Raw genomic sequence first — 20,631 nt, forward strand, 5'->3', positions numbered from 1 at the left:
AAAAGTGAAAAGAACCACAGGATGGGAGAAGTATATCCCTTTTTAAACGTTAGTCCTGGATAGCAGGCTAGATGATGGGTTGGGGGTCAATAATGGTGATGGTTTTCCGGAGATCCAATCGAGACCACCATCCCACTACAACAACAACGGGCAGGCACAAACACAGGCAAACCGGCCATCCTTCTGGGGGCTGGGCAACAATGAACAAACAAAACACATCATTTTCCGGACCTTCCGTCGCACAAATTAAAGCAATTTCAATCAGCTAAATTAGTCGTAAACTTTGTGTTTAATTACTTTAACCTCGCACCCCGGTTCCCGATCGGTTTCCAACCAACCAACGAAGCGCCACCCGATCGAACCGAGGGGATCCGACGTTTTGTGTTTGTGCAGGAAACGACCGGCAAAGCTGAAAGGAAAACAACAGTTGGGTTATTGGGTTATAATAAAACTAATTTCAAGTGCATCTTCAGGGTGAGCCGAGAGCATCAGTGTCCTGCGGATATATGGACGGCAGCTCGAAAGGGCTGCTACTTTCCAGACATTTTTATCAAATATCTACTGCAAAACGATTATGAAACTGACCATAACACACCGGGAAACTTCACAGATTGATTCGATAAATTGATGCGTCATTGGGGCGAAGAAGATGAGCTGGGCCCCATCCACTTTCTAACCGCCCGAATGCAGCAATTAAAATCAATCAAAAGCATTCGCCATAAAAGCTGTAAATTTATTATTACCCTCCTAATGCTTGTGGGCAGCGGAACTACGGGATGTCAGTTCCGAAACTCTCGTTGGCTTATGGTGGATATCATCTGACTGCTTCTACCCTGGATCGGATGTGTCCTTCTCCCATCCTCAAGCTTCACATTTAATGACCCAAAGGGCGCCATAAAGCAATAATAAACAAGAACGCAGAGAAAAGGCACACCGGGAGAATCGAGTTAAAATAGGGAACTTAGTAAATGAAGCGAATGCTGACGCTGACGGCGTGCGGTAAACGATTCCTACACTTTTAATTAAGAACCAATATGTATAGTTTTTATAGACAACCCCGCGCCATTCACACACACACACACAGACGGACGGACGCGTATACATCGTGGCAAATGGTTCATAAAATGTAGGGAACCTTGGTGTGTTTTTTTTTGTCGATACATTTCATTAGTCTATATTCGTACCACCATTATCCTTGCACTAGATTTCCCAGTTTATTTCACATCCTTTCCGGGGTTTTATACATACAAGTGCGCGTGTGAGAATGGTGGTTGGAAAATTGGTTCGAAACTTTGAAACAATTTATCGGATCCAAAAGCTCGGTGGATCCTCGGCGATTTTCCTGGGTTCCTGGGTCGCTGGGCTCCCTGAGGATCTCCTCTTCAATGGAACAGGATGGAGCGAATCGTTTGCTACGGGTGTGTGTGTGTGTTTATGTGAGTGTCAGTGGACGTGCAACGATTTTTCCCCGGAATCTCTGTGCGGTCTGTCCCTTCCAGGGAGTCTGCGGGGTTCGTTGGAATGTCATGCAAGCATCCAGAGCAGCGGGCACAGCAGTGCAACCGTGCGGGAGCTGGCTGTGAAACTATCCCAACAGACTGCTTGCCAGTCAGTGAAAGAAGTTCTTGGCGGTCATCGAGCGGGGAGTCGTTTGCCAAACTCTCATCCTACGGCGACCCAGAGCTAATTTCATCAACCGGGTGAATGGACGAGATTTTACGAGATCCCGAGGGTTCCGGTCCGGAACGTAGCTTAGCGCACACGGTGGGTGTGTATGGCGTGATTTATTGGATTTAATATGGAACGAACGATGCAAGCTGATAATGAATGCTGCCATTTTTGTTATGATTGCGTTCGGTCACACCAACCAGCCAACCAACCAAGCCAATACACACACAAACGTCGACGGAGACACATTGGCAAACAAACAAGCAAAGAGATACGCGCATACGCATTTCGACAAGATTGAATGAATACTTCCGGTGCGGCCATTCTTATAATGTCACGAAACGACTGCTTACCGGTCCTGAGGGGATTTGAATCTTTTGAATTTGAAATTACTGTTCCGTTTCGTGTGGAACGCATTCAAATGGGAACGCCATCATCCGATCTCCGCGAGCCTTCTCGCCACTGTCAGGATATTATAGATGAAGAGGACATTTTTATAGCCATCGGGCTTGGCTGGTGGAGGGATGGGTTTCCAATCGGTTTCAATATATCCTTTTCAAACCGAAGCTCCGAAACCGATGCTTCCCGTAGCCGCATTCTTAACGAGCCCATAAAACCTTCCCCAACCATTCCTTCCAGCCTGGTGGAAGTCAACATGAGCGGAGGGAAAAAAAGTAATTTCAAACCTCGTTGTCATCAGCGTTTGTGTGTGTGTGTGTGTGTGTGTGTGTGCGAAACCTCTCCAATGGCGGTAGAATGAACCACAAAATTAACTCTCATCCCGCTTCGGTTTTGTGGCACCACAGTAGGGTCGTGGGGGGTTCACAGCCGAGCTTGAGAAGAGATGAATGTGACCACAATACATACGAATCGTATTTTTACCACGGTCGGAATACCAATGCGATATCCCCCTTGAGATGAAAGGATGGCAAGTATGAAGGGTCGTAAAATATTGGACGTGTGTGCTGTTTCGCTCACTATCCTCTCTTTGGCAATGATGCTTGAGTATTGTCACTGCAAACAACTGTGGTTGGTTTTAACATTTGGAAATGAAGTTAGATTTCGAGTACAGAGTCAGTTAAAGGCATTTGTTTTAATAAAGGTAATGATATACCGGAGTCATATTGATGCTCCCTAGTGCTACCTGTCAAACGTAAATGATGCCAAGCAATATCTGTTGTCTGTTATGTTGGACTTACTAATATGAAACGAATATAGCTGAATCCAGCTATAGTTACAAAAATAAGGATCTCCTTTCCTTGATTTTGACTTTCACTGTTACAGTCTCAAACGATCTTGACCTTCTAATTCTGGCTTTATTGGTTTGATTTTAAAATAAATTGTCAGTCCGGAGAGATTCCGTTGCTAACTTGAAGAAATCTATATCGACTCCTAGCCGGACTGTTCTCCCGTACCCAGGATTGGGTAGTTAGCTAAGGTAAGGATCAATTTAAGAATGGATGGAGTAAGGGATAGACAAGATCTCTCAAAGTTGTAGTTTAGAGAAGGAAAATAAAAAGGATTCTTAATTTAAAAAAGGATTCTTAATTTGAAGGATTCGAAGCTCAATTCTCGTCAAAAACCGACCCCGCTACTTCTAGTTCTCTGACCACTCTAACAAGTATGAATGTAATTTATTGAAAAGAGAGTCAATAACCCACTACTGCCAAAAAATTGAACAGAAAATGATATTTCAAGTTCAAAATATGAGAATGATTGTAAAATAGGTTATGTTCCTCATCCAAATGATCCCTGGGACACAATCGCGAACCTTAAGACCTGTTCATCATCTGCCACATAAACTGTGACGTACTTCACAAGATCACATGATCAAACAAGTGACATACAGCAATAAACAAAAATAACCCCAAACTGGAAATGGAATGAAAAAGGCATATTTTCTTAGACCATCACCAGTGCCCTCAACAACACTCCAGCCACAAAAATAAAACACACACACAGCAAACACAATGACGCACATTCCTTTTTTTTCGGCGTCTTTTATCACCATTTTCCTCAACCATCGACCATAATGATTATGTTCGAGAACTGGTCGGGGTGCGAAATGAAAATCTGTCACTTGTGAAGTACACACAGTACACTACGGGTGGGGAAAGGCGTTTGGGGCACCACACGCGCATCGTCAGCGGGAAAATAAAGACACAGCTTTGATGAAGAATGGGACCGTGAGGAAGAAAAGCCCGCTTTCGCGTTCCACGGTTGCGAGTTTTTTTTTGCCCGGAAGTGATTTTATTGTCCTAACGGTCCAACCAAACGCGACCGGTGCATCCGTACCGCCGTTATCGTCGCCCGGGGAGTGATGGAAACGTGGCTTCTTAGGCCTGCTTTGCCTTACTTTTTTTGCTTTCATCTGGTTCTCTTTTTTTCATGCCGTTGTCAAGAAATGGAAACCCATTTTGACACATCGTAAAATTCACGGGACCTCCACAGGAATCAACCCGGTTTGCCTGTTGTTCTTTTTGGGGTCTATTGCAGAGTGGTTTGTTTTATTGGAACTGATGGGTAGGGAATGAATTCAAAACGTGACACGGCTTTGAAGCACATCAAGCGCGTACTGATTTTGCGATTTGTTCATCAGTTATTTTACGGTTTCCAAGGTTTTTTTTTCTCTCCTGGGGACTCGAGCATTTTTTCCTCACCTTTTTCTCGATAGTACTTCAAGTTGAATGTGTGTGAGTGCGTCAATGGTGCAATAAAGATAATGGTGTAAAATTCCTATTTCTATAACAGTGGACCTTCTTTAATTGAAGTACACCGAGCGCTTCAGAAATGGGTCTTGTTTTACACCTTTGGTTAGCAAAAAGTTGTTCTAAGTTAATAGCAAAATCTAAGTTAATAATTCCAAGAAATGGAGAGGGACAAAAACTGTGCCGATAGCATTTAATGAATAAAAGCCGATCTTTTTCCTTGCCCGTAACGCATTCATTAGCGCCAAAAGGTCGTGATGTCGTGGTGAAAGCATCAGCAAAAAAAAATCCCCTCACTACAGACCAGAAGCAATCAGAGCCGCCAAGGATCGGGGCAGAACAAGAAATGCGAATACCGAAAAACGAAATAAATGGCGCGTGATTTTTCCACGCTATCATTAATAAGGTTTTTTGCATCTCTCGCTCTATCGCTCGAACTCCAGCTTCATCTCATCTAACACTCCGCCTGTTCGCTACCGCTTCCGGTTCGGTGTTTTTTTTATTTCGATCCACGAGAAGCCCCCGATAGGCTCCGATAATTATGCCACCCATCAATGTGAAATGGGAAGAAAAAAAAAACCAATCGAACCTGCTTCAATAACAGGGCGAGCGAGCACCTGCAAGGGAAGCTGCGTGATACGGACAGCCCCCACGGTGAAGCAAACGCGGGTCTCTCGTCGGTAATGATTTCACATCCCATCCCAGCGTTGTGGTAGTTGTTCTCGATCCCTGACAAACACACCGATCCAATTTCCATCGATCCCGTAAAACTGCCGTAGCCGCGACGTGCTCATAGGTCATAATTTGCGTCCGCCGGAACGCACGGGGCATAGAGCATTCTGGTTTTCGGTTCGATGCTGCGCGGCTCGTTATTGGGTCAGGCCAATGTGCCCGAGAATAGAAGGAAAAGAAGAAAAAGAAAGAAAAACGAAACCCTTTGCCTAGACGTCGTAAGCCACTAGAAGAGGGAAAATGGTAATCATTTCCACCACAGCAAATGTCAAGATTATGGTGGTTTAATCTACCATTCCGAACATCTCCAGCCGTACGTGCGCTGTCTCGCTTTTTCCTTCCGTTTCCTTGCCGCTTTGCATCGCTTGGTAATTGATTGTACGAGTGAATGAGTTTTTCATGAGGGAAAACGGGACCGACCTGTGTGTGCCTACTGGAAATGGAAAGATTCAAGCTGCTTTTCTCCTACACTGCTAGACGCGCACACCAACACACACACACACTGAGCTCCACGAGCTCCAGCTTGTACACATATAAATTCATCGCTTTTCTCGAGCGCTCCATTTTTCCTGCTTAGGTAATTTCCACCCGGAGTTTTCCCATCACACCAGTGGAGCAAATCTAATCGCTTTGCTAATGCGTAACTTTGAGGCGTGTTTTTTCTTCTTTTCGCTGTTGCTGATCTGCTGCTCTTTTTCAGCGCTTCCAATCAACAGTCTGTCTGGCTAGAGCTAGAGAGCGAAAGAGATTTAAGGTAAGTACAGCAGTAAAGCAGAATCCGGTGAAAGATATTTCCTTTCGCTTTTCAAAATGACCCTGCGGGAAACTAATGGTTGACCATCGTACCTGCTCCTCCAAAAATGGTGTTCGGCAAGGTAATGGGGACTGGAGCTCGAGTGTGTGTGTGTGCGTGTCTGTCCTTACCGGGTTGGCCTATTTATCTCGGAGGGTCATAATTATCGACACGGTCTCCAGCGATGAAGACTGATGATAATAGGAGTTATTTTCGGCGAAAAAGGTTTAAGGTGCACGGCCGCCTAATGAATGTGGGAAGCGGGTCTGGTAGGCCTCGGCTCTCGGAAGGGTTATTTAGGGAGCTGTTTTTCGTCGAAATTACGCTCACTGGGAGGGCGCTATGGGTTTTCTTTTCGCTGTCGAAGATCATCGACGAAAGGAAGAACGAAAGGGAAGGAATGTGATAGTGGGGTCTTTTTTTTTGTGTGTGTGTGTGTGCACGCTGCTTAACGAGGTGTGTCTCATGTGGAATACTAATTTGCAACAAAATCATTTGGTGGTTGGTAGATGATTGCTGAGGGATGCTATAAGCTCCTCAAATCGATGCTTCGTTCGTGCATTAAGCTCGGGTCGTAAAGGGAAAGCTGCTGTAGTTAAGCACATATTTAGCTGTATATGTGCTATAAGGTAAAACATGTATGTGTTTTAACCTATTCTAAATAATGTCCGATAACAGCAGCAACCACCCTTTCCAGGAGGATATGATCTGATAGTAAAATTTAAGGGATTTAAGTTTACCTTAAGTCAACAGGTACATCATCCCTATATGATTTACGTCTGCGATTTCTTTAGTGAGCATATTGAAATTTCCAGACGTTAACTGTCAATACTGAGAAGCGTAGAAAATTATTTTGATGCCTTCTCATTGCAGTATTCTAGTCAGACCAAGTGGCCATAATTGGTGCTTCGGAAGGGTCGGTTAGGCTTATCCTTCTTCATAAGCGCGTGCCCCACAGTCTCTCGGTACTTATAAATTTCTGAGGTTCTTATATTTGATCACTCTCAAAGTGTTCACGGTATATCAGAGGATTGTGAGTTCATTTGAATGATGTCTAGGCTCAAGCTTAAACATTTCGCCAATTAGGCGCGCATATCTAGTCGACTCTATAGTATGTGGCTGCGGTCTCGGATACCACGACATAGACCATCTTCTATGATCTAGTGGGGAGTACGAGGCATTACGACCCGCCTTGTGGGACGCAGAGTAGGGCATTGGAAACTTGTGAAACATTTCGATACGCGACCTGCTGGAAGACACAGGCGAGGCTTACCTAAGGGCCATTTTTGATTATATGTTCTACCTCGTTTGAATGATTGGTGATATAAGAATGGACGAATGAAAATATGAAAAAAGAAAGTTTTAATGAGCATTATGTGTGAAGAATCTGGTAAGGCACATATCACGAAGAACTTAACAGACAGGTCCGTAGGAAGGGACCATCTTTGAGAGGAAATATAATTAATAAATTACTTATTAATTATAAAACTTAACCCTATTCTTTCCTATGCTTTGTACGGCTTCGGTTCATCTTCGGCATGTAAGCCGATGAGTCATTACAGACCCAATGTTTAATCTTTGTATTTAAGCTTATTTAAATTAAATTTCTGTTTGTAAGACATAATTTGATTATCGTGTAAAATGATTGAAATGACTTAAAAAGCAGAATCTAAGCGTTAAAAATATACAAAATAATACATTTGGTGTTTCAATAAAAGTATTGGAGTAAATATTCCAGAACTGATTTCGTAAAATAGTCCTCAAGGGACGAGTATTTTTGCAATAGAAAAAAGATACGCAAACACACACACACACATTAAAAAGACCCCATTTTGCCCAAAGGGATTCAAGAGCACAATTTGTCAGCCTTAATGGCAGACATTTTGGGGGCTAAATTGACAGGGCTTGTGTTTTTATTTCCTTCACCGGTCGGAACTGAACTTCAAAATGGTTTGCCACGAGGTAAGGCACATAAACAGTTCACGTGTCGTTGTGCGACATTTGCAACAAGCAGTGGGAATGAAACGAAAAAAAATCTCCAAAAACACACACACTCAAAGGGCAACATGAGCAATACAAAATAATCATTTTCCACTGGTGGCAAATTATTTATGTCACCCGGGTGCTGTTCCCGGTTGGATGGCATTTGGGACGATTATCAGCACAACAACGTGCCCAGGCTGCTCTCCCGAGCGTCACAGAAAGCCCATCGGAGTTTTCCTGGTAGGTTGCGGGAAAGCGTCAAGTGAAAGTTTTCTAATTTGAAACCCATTTCCTAGACAAACGGCTCGGGAGATTGCTGACCAAGAGAGACGATTTAGCCTCCCGGGTTCAATCAAGAATTTTTTTTTGCTGGTGTTGTTGTTACTGCTTGTATTTTTTGACGACTTCAGTTTTTCTCTCTGACACACACACTTCGAGAAAGGGGAGACACATTTTGAAGGTGTGTGTACACGCTGCCATAAATGTGCCGTAAACCTTTTGCGGAACGATCCGGAAGCGATTTTCGGAACGACTTTTACAAGTATGACCCTTTTTTGTAACTGTAACTGCGAACGAACCGTTATCCACCACCCCCGTACCACACTCTCGGCGTCTTGGCAGCTCCATTTTAAAGGGAAAGTAATGGCAAAAACTGGTTTTGGAGATGCTTGCTCGGAGCCCTTTTTTTGCCATTCAGGAAAAAGTTTGACCCAAAAACACCGCTGCATCAGTACATTACTGGCGTGCGCCATCAGCACTGCAAAAGTAGCAATCGTTTAACCGGAGCTGACACACACAGAAAGAGCAGCATACAGTTTCGTGGGAACGATCAGGCATAAAGATTGCACTGAAATTGCTTTCTCGCACTCGTTCAGGTACGTACACGACAAGCGGTGTTTTCCTTTGTGTAAGGTGTTTGCTTTCGAAGGAAAGCTTCTGTTCTTTCCCAGAATACCCCCTTCGTCAGTACGTCACCTACCTGCCTGCATACTTTGGGTAATAATTCGCCGAGAATGAAGAAACAGTCGGTGACATTCCGAGATTTTTGCTTCCAATTCCCTTAGAAATATTGTTCATAAGATAATGTTGTTGGTAAACTCGGAAGTGATTCGGGCTGATTCCTTTTATGTCCCAACAAAAAAAAATGGTGGAAACACATGTTGGACGATCGCGATTTGTTAAGGTGAACTGAAGCAACGTTGCTTTTATATTGGATCTCCCCAGAAACCAGAGCAATCCTTTCCGAACGGGTTTCTGTTGACGTTCGTGTAATTGGTTATAAGCAAAAGAAGAAGGGAAGAACCAAAACCTCATATCCTAAAGCATTGCCATTTCAAGGGCCGCTGCTCCTACGCGAGAACGTACAATAAACATACGTACAGGATGGAAATCTGATACCCAAAAAGGTACAAGTGTACAATTTGTACGTTCAACAAGCGATCCGCCCGCCAAAAAACTCGTTCGTTCGCACGCCCCAAATGCAGCGCCACCATACGTGTGTGTGTGAGTGTGGGGCCAAATGGTGCGAAACGAAAATGTAAACGAAATTGCACACCGATCGAAACGAAAAGCAGCAGCATCGCCTTGGAACATCGAAGTCTTCCACCGCTCCAAAACCGAGCACCGGCCTGGTAAATGGAATTCCTTTTTCATTCGTTCCCTTTCCTTTGGTTCGGGGTTTTGTTTATTCAAAGAAAATACGACACCAGCCCGAGCGGATGCATAGTCATGCGACAAAGATGAATATGTAAACAAGGACAATTATTTACAAGTGTTCCCACCGACAACAGGATGGGCGAAACCGAGCGACGGCTCTTGCTCGCTCGCTAGCTAGAGTAAGCTACCGGTTCAGCAATTGCCATCTGATTCGATCGTCAGAAAGGAGCGAGGGAGCATGGGAACCGTGGGGTTTCTTTTCCATACGCCCAGGAAAAGCGTTTTGTATTTTCTTCACTTTTATTGTTGGTCCTTGTGCTATCGGGGGAAATAGGACGCGCGAGATGCGAAAACGGTACACGGTGTAATGCAATTTTTCTTCAGATACCCGTGTCGGTGGTTTCTTGACTGAGGAAAGAATTCAAAGGATTCAAGTGTGGTAGAACAACAGCAAAGAAAGCAAGACATATCAAAGGGGAAGGCAGCACCAATTCTGGATACTTTAATACAAGGGACCTTTTTTTCATCAGTCTGCATGCAAACTAAATTGGGAGTTTTCTTCTCCTTTTCTTTAGTTACCGCTTTGCACACACCCACAGCGTTTTGGTAAAGAGTTTTGGCCGTTTGAAAACGGGTTCTGTTTTGCTTTGATATCGAATCAGCTCGTTTGGTAAGTCTTTCTTTAGTATTTACGAATTTCTTATGAAGAACAAAAAGTAAAACCATTTAAAACATGTATACTTGCTGCGTGAAGTTAAAAGAATTACACCCAAATGTAATTAGTTCTGCGCTTTATGATAATTTAAGGAACGTTAATTATTACTGGTTCCTTACATGAGCATCATGCTTAAAGGCTTGAAATGAATATTAAACTTATTCGATACACAACATAAAATGTTGAAGTTCAACCTGGTCTTGTGACTTTTGTGACTAGTAAGTATATAAATCTAGTAGAGCAGAGCCGATATAGTGACTAACAATTCTGACTACAATATATTCTGTAAGAGCACTATGTCCTTAGTAAGTTGAATCCGAAACGGAATGTAAACCGCCGACAATCATGCGATCTTCATCATGTGAGGAATATTCGTCGATGTTTCTTTTCTACTATAAATAGGCGCATATGACAGCAGAACCTGGGTGACATTAATCGAACCATTGTATTCTGTTGGAATGTTGGTCACGAATTTCATTTTTTTTTAAGAATGACACAGATCGCCATCACAAATGAATATGAAATCACAAATGAATATGAAATTCATATGATGAACATGATGGAACACTTACAACCAAATTCAATATACCACCAACAACAATGGCCATGCCCATCTTCTCTTTAGTTTTGCACTAGAAATGACCATTGAAGTTCCGGAGTTGGTAACTTTGAGGGCCATTTTTTATCTTTTTTCCAATCCAGCATCCAACATGACTGATGTCATTGCCGAATTCTTGAGTCGAAGTTAGCATCAACATCAACGGCCATACTATTGTCACACAAAATTTCTCCACCAAAACGCCTGTCGTGTCGGTCAAATCTGGGACTGAATAGAACATTCATAATTGCAGTTCTAAAATACGTCGGAAGAGATCTTGAACATGTTGGCTTTACTGTCAAGACGACTGACTTAGAGAGAAAGAGTGTAAGCTTGATGCAAGACAGCTACAAATCATGCTCCTGAGAACAAGAACATAATAAGGATCTCTCTTGGCCTTAGAAGTGAAAACAAGCGTATGACTACTTGGTAGAAATCAAGAATAAAACTGGACTATAAAACGCAAACCGTGAGTCCCGAAACATGGACCATAGCCATATGCGAGGAAGTAAACTGGCAAAAAAAGTTGGAATATCACGATCTACGGGCAGACCTGACATTAGTTGTTTAAAGCCTTCAGGTTCGTTGCGTTGGTTATGTCATGTGATAGTGTCCAGACGACGTATGCTCACTTTAGGCCGTACTCGTAGGCAGAAGAGTCTATGTAGGCCCAAAAATTACTCGAAATGAAGGCGTTGAAGCATCAAGTAGACAGGCAGCAGACCAAGTCAGCGAAGCTTTAGAAGCACCAGATAAGTAAAGCAGTAATCCGATCTCAAAATGGTTAGACTCAACTGTTTCATTAAGCTATTAGTCCAATAAAAAATAAAGTAACAATTTAAATGCTACAATGTAAACAGTCCGCACACATACGAAAGCGTCTCAATTCCATGCTCAAATGCTCTAGCCTTTGTAGACATTATAATTATTTTTATAATGCGTTCAAGCTTATTAGTACCGGGAGCCGTTTTCATACCATTCGCACACCTTGACGAGCACATTCCAGCATAAAAATACAAGTGTCCACGGAAGGTGAAAAATCAGAGAACAATGAACTCCTGTCGCTTTGTTATACTACTACTACTGCCACTTGAAACGTCACCAGCCGCGCCCTTCCCTCTCGAAACGCTTTTCACTATAATCTTAATTGACTCGTGTAATTTGGCCACAGCTTTTCATCCCCCGTATCCGGTTGCTGTCCGAGTGTGCTTTCCGCTCATTGTGTTTTTTTGTTGCTCTTCTGCCATCATATTTCCCGCGCCCGCTTTCGAGTTTATTCGCCGGTACGACATTTCCGGTAAGCTTACTGGTAGCGTGCAGTGCACTTAATTATGATTATGTGTGTTCACGCCGGCCGTGCGGAAGAACTACTTTTGTCAAACCGGTCGCCGGGCTGTCAATTTAACTCAGCTCGTTCATCAAAGCGTACGGAAATTCTAGGGGCCACTATACCCGGTATGGTATGCTTTTACTCCCGCACAATGGAACGGACCTCGGTGTGACCGATTGCGTGAGGATGTTCGCAAATGATTTTTTATTCTTCATTCTTTTGTACCCCTAACGCGGGGTGGAATGGCTACATGAGAGAGCAAAAAGAAAAAAAAAGTAAGCACAGGGAAGTAAGGGTAGTCCATCATTTTTCCTGACACTATGTCTCAATTTTTCGTTTCGTTTTTTTTTCTTCCTTTCCAGACGAGGCTTTACGAGCTTTTCCTTTTCATGACTTTAGCGCTTTTAATGATTCAGGGATAGCCACAAGGAAAGCGATGAACGTAATGCGTAACGAGACAAAGGCTCATCAGCCGAGTAGCGGGCAGGCAACTGAGGCAACCCGGCGAACAACGGGCCGGAATCTTTGGCAAATATGGCGAATCATCCACGCGCCCAACCACCAGAGACCATTCGTCGACTTTATGGTATTTGCTATTAATTCCGGCACAGTATTCCTTTCAGCCGCGGTTTCTGTTTTACGAAGCCGCGGTGGGCACCCACACAAAGCCCTACACAATGAATGAATAAATGGTCACACAGAGGGGAAAAGCTTTCCGACACTTAAGATTCTGGGTCAGGCTCTGGTTTTGCTGCCAAACGCGAACGAGTTTTAGATGTCAAAATAAAAATCATGACCCACTTCCCCATTACTTTTCCGCGAAATGGATGACCGCCCGACAGGCAGTGCGCTGAGGGGGTGGTAGTGCTGGAACGGAAAGTAGTGCTCCTTAAGATGGCCGTTTAACGGCCGCCATAATTGAGCACTTTGGCCGCTTCGAGCGTTCGCTTCAATAATGCGGCAAATAATTAACGGGTTCATACTAATCCTCCGTCCACCGTGGGCTGGTTGTTCGGGAACAGTTTGATTTGGTGAGAAAACCTATCCACCATAGTGTTAGTACTGGGTGGAGCCGCTGTTCCGTAAATGGTGAGTAAATTGCATTCAACAGAAAATCCGTATAAATCAGGTTCTCATAAAGCACGTAAAGCACGGTGCTTTCTCCGCCTGCCTGCCTGCCTGCCAGCTACTCATCCGTCCCAAGTTCTATCACCCATCTGTCGAACGCCATTTTGTCTGTTATCAATCTTGATTACATCAATCACGGTAAGCGTCAAATCCACGCGGCGCACGAACGGTTACCAACGTTCCCGAGTGCTTTGGAGGTTCGGCGCGCGGACGAAATTGTCACTTCCGACAGCATAATACCACCTGAACCCCACAAATTTTACAACCGATCCAGCCGAAGGCAATACTTCGTCCTTAGTGGGACACGAACACTAAATACCGCCCTATATAGCACATATCATCATCAAGGACATAATGTACCCCTATTGTGAGTGGGTGCTTTCTTGAAGAAGAGACGAGTTCGACTGCTGGTTCGATCTGGTTTCGTTCGTCTCCACTGGAGCTGGAGACTGGGGCAGTATCATTACTTTTCATTGCCCAAGAACCCCATTGCAATGGGATTGTGAGCTCAATCCCGGCCGGACCGGGGGTACTTTAATCGACCGGACATAAGTCATCCGTACTAGTGGCTAGCTGGGTTGGTGCCATTTCCCCCTTGCGGAACGAACGAATGAATCACGTACGTCGTTCTGGAGTGGTCGTAGTGTCGGGGGCAGCGAAAGGACCACTGTCACCACTGCTCGTGACCATTTCCCGCACGCGAATGGACGCCGTACCGCACCGTTCGGACGCCGTACGGAGGCGTTGTCAGCGGAGCAGCGGGAAGTAAATTGTGTGTTACAACACGTGTCACGTACACGTGAACCAGTTATTTTACGACTCTTTGGGGGGACAGAACGAGTATTACGCGAGGTACAACCTTCTCCAAGGTTCGGTAGAGTTAATTACAATGACACATTGAATGGTGGATCTTTACGTTACGTGTCTTGTTAAGCAGATGCAGATGTTTTTTCATAAGATATTCTTCGATCCATCGATCTAGACAGAATGATAGACAGTCTTGCCTTTTTTTCACGTTTCTAATCGGTCACATAAAATAAGCAGTAACATCATCTGTTGGAAAAATCAGGCATAAAGGCCAATACCTGTACTTGTTGTCCATTTTTTGTATGGTGTATTAAGGATAAAAGAAAGGCCTCAAATGTAGGCACAAAAATAGATTTTTTTAATAACGTCCCAAAATTATCAATTACATAGAATACTTCATAATGACGTAGCTTTTAGATTTTTTTAGCAACGACAAAGCTATTAGTATTTCTATTAAAAATACAAAAAATCTGATGCTACACCACAGAGGGCAAATGTTTTTTTTTGTTTCTCATACTGAATGAATTACTTTATTCAGAACCTAAAAGCTGCTTAGTTTGTGAGCTTTTTTTCCTATTTTCCATCTTTCTACCCGTCCAACTTCTACCCGATATCCCAAAGAAACCTTGCGCCCCACACGAAAGGTCCCACGGCGTGAAGATGTATTCTCGCGAGAATACGGTGCAAAAGAAACGGAGAGCAAATAAAAATAAATAAAACAAAGTCAACGAGAAGAGACATCGCATTCAGTGGACAATTTTATGGCCCTGCGAAAGTGTTTCACATGACGAGCAGAAAGCTCCCACCGTCCAACAAAGATGGACGGTAACGACGTAATAGGGATGTTACGGTAAAATCTTCTTTCTGTCAAAATTTCCTCGAACGCACCTGCTGATTTGTCCCTGCAGTATCCTTCTGCCATTGCAAAAAAAGAAAAAAAAAACATCTAACAACACCCCTCGAGACGGAACGGCCGGAAGTTCAACTGCCGTTCCTTCGCCGGAAGAGAAAGTAAAAGGTAAGAGCTTCACCCTGCCGCACGCACCATCATGTCCGTGTTTCATTTTGATTTAGGTCCCAGTGCTTCGTTTCGTTTCATTGCTTTGTCAGAAAGTAAAAACAGTGCTGTTTTTCCGGCCCGAAAAGAACACGACCACAATCGGGCGTGGGGAAGGTTTTCCCATCGCACAAAACGGATTCCGCCCCCAGCACGGGGTGCCGTAGACACGAGGCGAGAGCACCAACACAATAACGATACGAATGGGCGAAGGTGAATCCGAGGGCCACAGCCACGTGCAAGATGAAAAGCATCGTGTAAAAATGGTGTTCCCCGACACCGTGCCAGAATTGTCCACATCGGTATTGGATGAAAGAAAAAAATCTCGATGAAATGATAGCAAAAAAAAACGGACAAGCCGACCGGTGACTACGTCGAAGGATGAACTCCTAAAGAAGGTCAAGACAGTCTCCGTACAATCCCGGAGCTGAGCGGTAAGGTCACAGAGGGGAGTACGTGAGTGTCGTGCTTGGAATACATTTTGAACCCGCGGCAGAGCCCACACGCACACACACACACACACACACGACGCTTCCCAACGTCCATCCGAATCTGCTGACGCCGTCAGGTACTACATCCGGAGTAGTCCGCCGTTTTCGAGTAAGATACTGAATGAGCCCCGGTAACTGGATGCTTAGTTTTTCATGCAAACTAATTCCCGTCCGGGAAAGACGGCGAATGACGATGGTGATGATCCCCGGACTTGACTAGTGTGACGACTACTGGCAACGGTTCAGGTTCATTACGACTCCGGGGCATGGGTGTAAACATGCACAGGAACTTGCTGCCGAAGTTCTTCCCTGGAAACTACTGAAGTAGCTGGCAGGCATAACTGCTACTCACCTTGCGCCCTTAGAACCATGGGCACTAGTACTAGGCCTCTGGGTCTCTCTTAACAGCAGCAGTAAGGTGAGAGGACTGGGACATGTTTTCACCAACCCAACAACGAGCTTCCAGCCCGCTCATGCTCTCATTTATTTTCATTTCGTTCATTGCGTCCATTTTCCTTGCTTCCAGAACACGTACTGCAGAAATGGTGGTGGGCCCCCCATTCAACAGCGCGCATCGTTAGGCGTTCCGGGCGCTAGTTATCGATACCGGAGCGACGACAGGCGTTCTGTTCCGTTTCTAAGGGCAAACGATTTTACAGATTTCCAATCGTCTCAATCTTTGGTCGATTGACTCGCAGGTCGCGACGACGACTTGTTGAGTTTTCCAACGCCGAAGGGTGGAGGGGGAGGCACAGGGTGGGGCATTTTTCTCTCCACCACGTCCGGAAAACATAGGAAAAGGCCCAGTCTTCCGGTTATTTGCCACTAAAAGTGGAAAAGCGAGTTGTTATCGCGATTGAATCAATCGGATGAAAATTGAATGCAAATGATACGGCATTCTAGGTGCCTCCTCGTTCAGGTCGTTCGAAAACATGGAGATAAGCGTATCTAAGCTGAGCGGGGAAATTAATTCAAAATGCTTTTGAATGTGTATTGCAGGCAAGCAAATCAGTAAAGCTACGATAGTTTGTGAGCTAAACACGGTTGTATTAAAATTATTCCTAACGTTATTTTGTTTCGAGATTAATTTATGACTGTTTATAGATCTACTCGGAGTTTAAATTGATCCTACCCCTATTTAATATCGTAGCTAGTATGGAAACTGATAAGTGACGAGCTATCCAAATGTCATACATCAATGAACTTTCAATTTACGTCAAGGATGATAAATAATTTAATGTTACCAGAACTGACATTTATTGTTTTGCATTATAAAACAGCATGATTTTATGCTCAAACGCCCAGCGTCGACAAATTTCATGTGTTTCGTGTCTAAAATTGTCTGCAAACTTCAAGTGAGTGTGAACAGATTTTAAAATAGCTTTTGATAGCTTGCCTCACAACTTTTTAGTATCAAAATTTGATAAACTTGATTTTGCGAGTTGAGATCGTTTTTATCAAATCGCACTTATTTAGTCAGTTTGGAACACATTTTGTCCATTAAGTTCTCCGACCTTATTTATCTTTTAATCGCTGTTGATATTAAATTATTTCCACTTGTATAATCGTCTTTTGATTGTTAGACCCTGCAGAATCATCTTGACACAAACAACAAATCGAACTCTGAATTTCATTACCAGAACGGCTTCTGAAATCCGAGACCCACACTGTCTGAAAGAATTATATTGCTGCCTAACGCACAGTTCAGTTCGCTCCGTATTAGACTATGCCAGCGTAGTGTGTACCCCAGGCTTGAGTTACCTCTATGTAGAGATCCAGATTAGGCATACACGCCTCGCTGTACATAGAGTTCTTTATGGCTACTCTGTCTCTTGACCCAGTGAGATCCCAACATTAGAACGCGCAGTCCCCCTTCACTGCCTGCATTATTTCCTCCGAATTTGACATCCCGTTTCTTCTAGCTTTCATACCCCTTTATGGTTCCTCGTGTACTATTCGGTGATTTCTTTATCTACCTATCTTTATCCCCTCCCGCCATTCGGTTTTTGGCCAGAATGATCCCTGGTTCATTCCTACGAATTGAACTACGGCAGGACCGGGGTATAAATCCCACCCGGACCTTTTCCCCGAGGTGAGGACTAACTAACCTACTACGTAATAGAATCCTACTACTAATAATAGAATCATTGTTCATCAGAATGGCAGTCATTTTTAAATGAATAATTATAATTAAAGATTGATGACTAGTTGGAACAAAATCGAAAAATTTCTTCTTTTAATTTTTGAACCCTAAATTCTTAACTTAAACCAAAGAAATGCACCTTAAAAAATAATTACAACATTGCATGCTCCATCACAATTTCCTTTCATTAAGTGCAACGAATTCCATCTCCTCAATTTGTGAAGCAATTGGTAGAGAAAATAATTAAATAACTTATTCTTTTATCTTCTCCTCCGCGCTTCTTACGTTCGTCCCCTGCTGGAACCCTAAAGGTCGCTAAATTAGATCAAATCTGTACGATTCGCACGAGTTTCGGATTTCTTCGGGAGCATCGCAAATGAAGCTGATTGCTAACTGTTCCGCCAAGTGTGCCCTATTTTTCTTTTTGGGCGGTTTTTCTTCCACAAAAGACGCACAACGACGGACGGAAGCGAAAGAAATACGATATATTTTTCTCATCCGTCCCCAAAAGCACTTACACTCACACTCGCACACGTACCAGGACCGTGCCCGACAAACCCACACCTTACACGCCTAAGACAATTCAATTATTTTCTTCGATGGAACAGGAAGAAACTGTCCTCCCCCAAAGAAAAGAAAGAAAAAAGTCAGTCGTTTATCACACACATACACACGTGTACGATCACGCAAAAAGGGGGACACGTTCATTTGGTGCTTCGTCAAAAACTTTGCGAAATGATTGCAGCTCCAGTTTCGGTTCGGGGCCGTGAGACCAAAAAGGGGGGAAAGCGTAGTAAACCGCGTGCAGGAAAATGAGCAATTATTTTTCCGCTTCCCATTACCAAAACGTCCAACAGTCCGAAGATTCTCGTCTTACGAGTCGTTGTTTTTTCCTTCCTTTCTGTGGACCGTTTCACCCATTATCTTGTATCGATGTGATGTATTGGTGTGGTGTGGATTCTTTTAAATGATTTCCCCGTTCTCGCTGCGCCAAACCATTACAAAATGAACATAACGCTTCTCCGATACGCTACTGTACTTCCTGGAGCAAGGTAAGAAGTAGAAGATCCTTTTTCTTTTGGCAATACAAAACCCCCGCAACGGAAGGTGAAGAAAGAAAAACAGGAAAACGGGGAAAGCATTTTGCGCTCATTCTTTGACGCCACTCGGGTATCAAATTACAGGTTTTTAATATCCCATTACTAAATTCGTTAGGAATTTTTCCTATTTTCTTGCGGAATACTTTCCCGGCTTTCCGGAACGCATCATCCTTCATCCTGCGAGCTTTTGTTCCCCCTCCGGGTCCCAGACTTTCCCTCGTACACTTGTTTTCTTTCCCTCTTTTTGTTGTTGTAGCGCTGTAAAATGGGCGCCAACGGTTGAAAGCATGGTTGGAAAGCAGAGGAAGGAACAAACAGCAAAAAAAGAACACTCACCTAATTTCATTAGTCCTTTTCGGCGTCCCAGACCAAGGTGGGTTCAGTTAAGCGGGAGAGTAGCATACCGGAGCACTTTTTGTGGCAGTGTTGGTTTTGCTTCTGCTTGAAATTTCGAAACAGCCTAGTGGAAAAGCTAGTTTTTGCCGTTGTTTGCCGTTGTTTTATAATCCTTCAAGGACATTTCTGACTGTTCCAAAGGTGTGACATAGTACCATGGAAGCGTAGTTAAACATCCTAACAGTTCCGCCGCATACAAGCAAGAATGTTGATGTAAATGAAGTTTTGCTCCAGAGAACTCGAAAGAACAACAAACCCACGACTGCTTCAAAAACTCGGCAACGTACCTTTTGGCCAGTGAACCTTGGACTGTTTTTCCCTCTGTGTGTGCCCCATTCTCTTTCTCTCTCTTTCTGCACTGTTGATGGTGAGCGATAAATTAGAAAACGATAGGTAGACATCCGGTAGGCTTCGGGATAACGCATCCACTGCCCGACTGCGCGGATGCCGAGATTTTGAAAGATGGTTTCATTTTTCATTCATTATTTTCCAATTATATCTAATTCATTCCCCGGCTACCGAACCCGCAGCACCCGTTTGTGGCGGCAATCAGCGAGATGGAGAAGATTGATTTCAAAATCGTCAAGCGCTCTGGTGAAATATTTTGCAAAATTACATGTTTCGAGCTGAGGCCACACACCACAGGAGGTGCGAAATTTATTTTTAATGACAAGATGTGCAGCTCACTTACAGCTGTATCCTTCCTTTTTTTTTCTTTTTCTTGGGATGCCGATACGGTGCCTGACTGTCCCAGTGCGATAAGAAATGGAAAACTTCTTTTCAAATCACATTAAATGAAAAGCACCTTAACAGGGGCGTACAACACATTAGGAAACCGACCGACATTAAAGACATCTTTGATGTTTACGGACGGTTAAGGAGGTTAGGAGCTAGGACGCTTTCTGTCACAAAGCAGAAATTCCAGGAATGCACATAATCTGCTTTAGCTTATCAACACGAGCTGTGTAGTACCCTTACGAGGTGGTAGCAGCATTACGGCGTTGAAGGTGTACACGCATTTTTGCCGCTTCCAATTAAGCCCGGCGCACACACACCCGGATCTGCTAATCTAATTCGTACCAAATGCTCCAACAAAACTTCACCACTCTCTCTCTCTTTCACACACTTTCTCTCTGCTCGGAATAGGCAGCGCGGCAAGCACTGTGAAAGCTTTTCCAATTTCGTCTGAACCGTTACAACCTTTTTAGCATATAATCCGAATATGCTTTCGCGAAACCTATTAGTATAGCTGCCAAAGTTCATTTCTCACCGTGGAAACGTGTTCGGAACGGGAAGATTAATTAACGTTTTTATCTACACCATCCC

At 43.8% G+C, this 20,631-nt stretch overlaps 1 protein-coding gene across 3 annotated transcripts in view; it reads right to left on the bottom strand.

The window, feature by feature from the left end:
- Window positions 1–20,631, bottom strand: part of LOC118505273 (matrix metalloproteinase-2) — a 288,477-nt gene that overhangs the window by 118,787 nt on the left and 149,059 nt on the right. The window lies entirely within an intron of this gene.

Source organism: Anopheles stephensi, chromosome 2 (assembly GCF_013141755.1).
Source record: "Anopheles stephensi strain Indian chromosome 2, UCI_ANSTEP_V1.0, whole genome shotgun sequence".
NCBI lineage: Eukaryota > Metazoa > Arthropoda > Insecta > Diptera > Culicidae > Anopheles > Anopheles stephensi.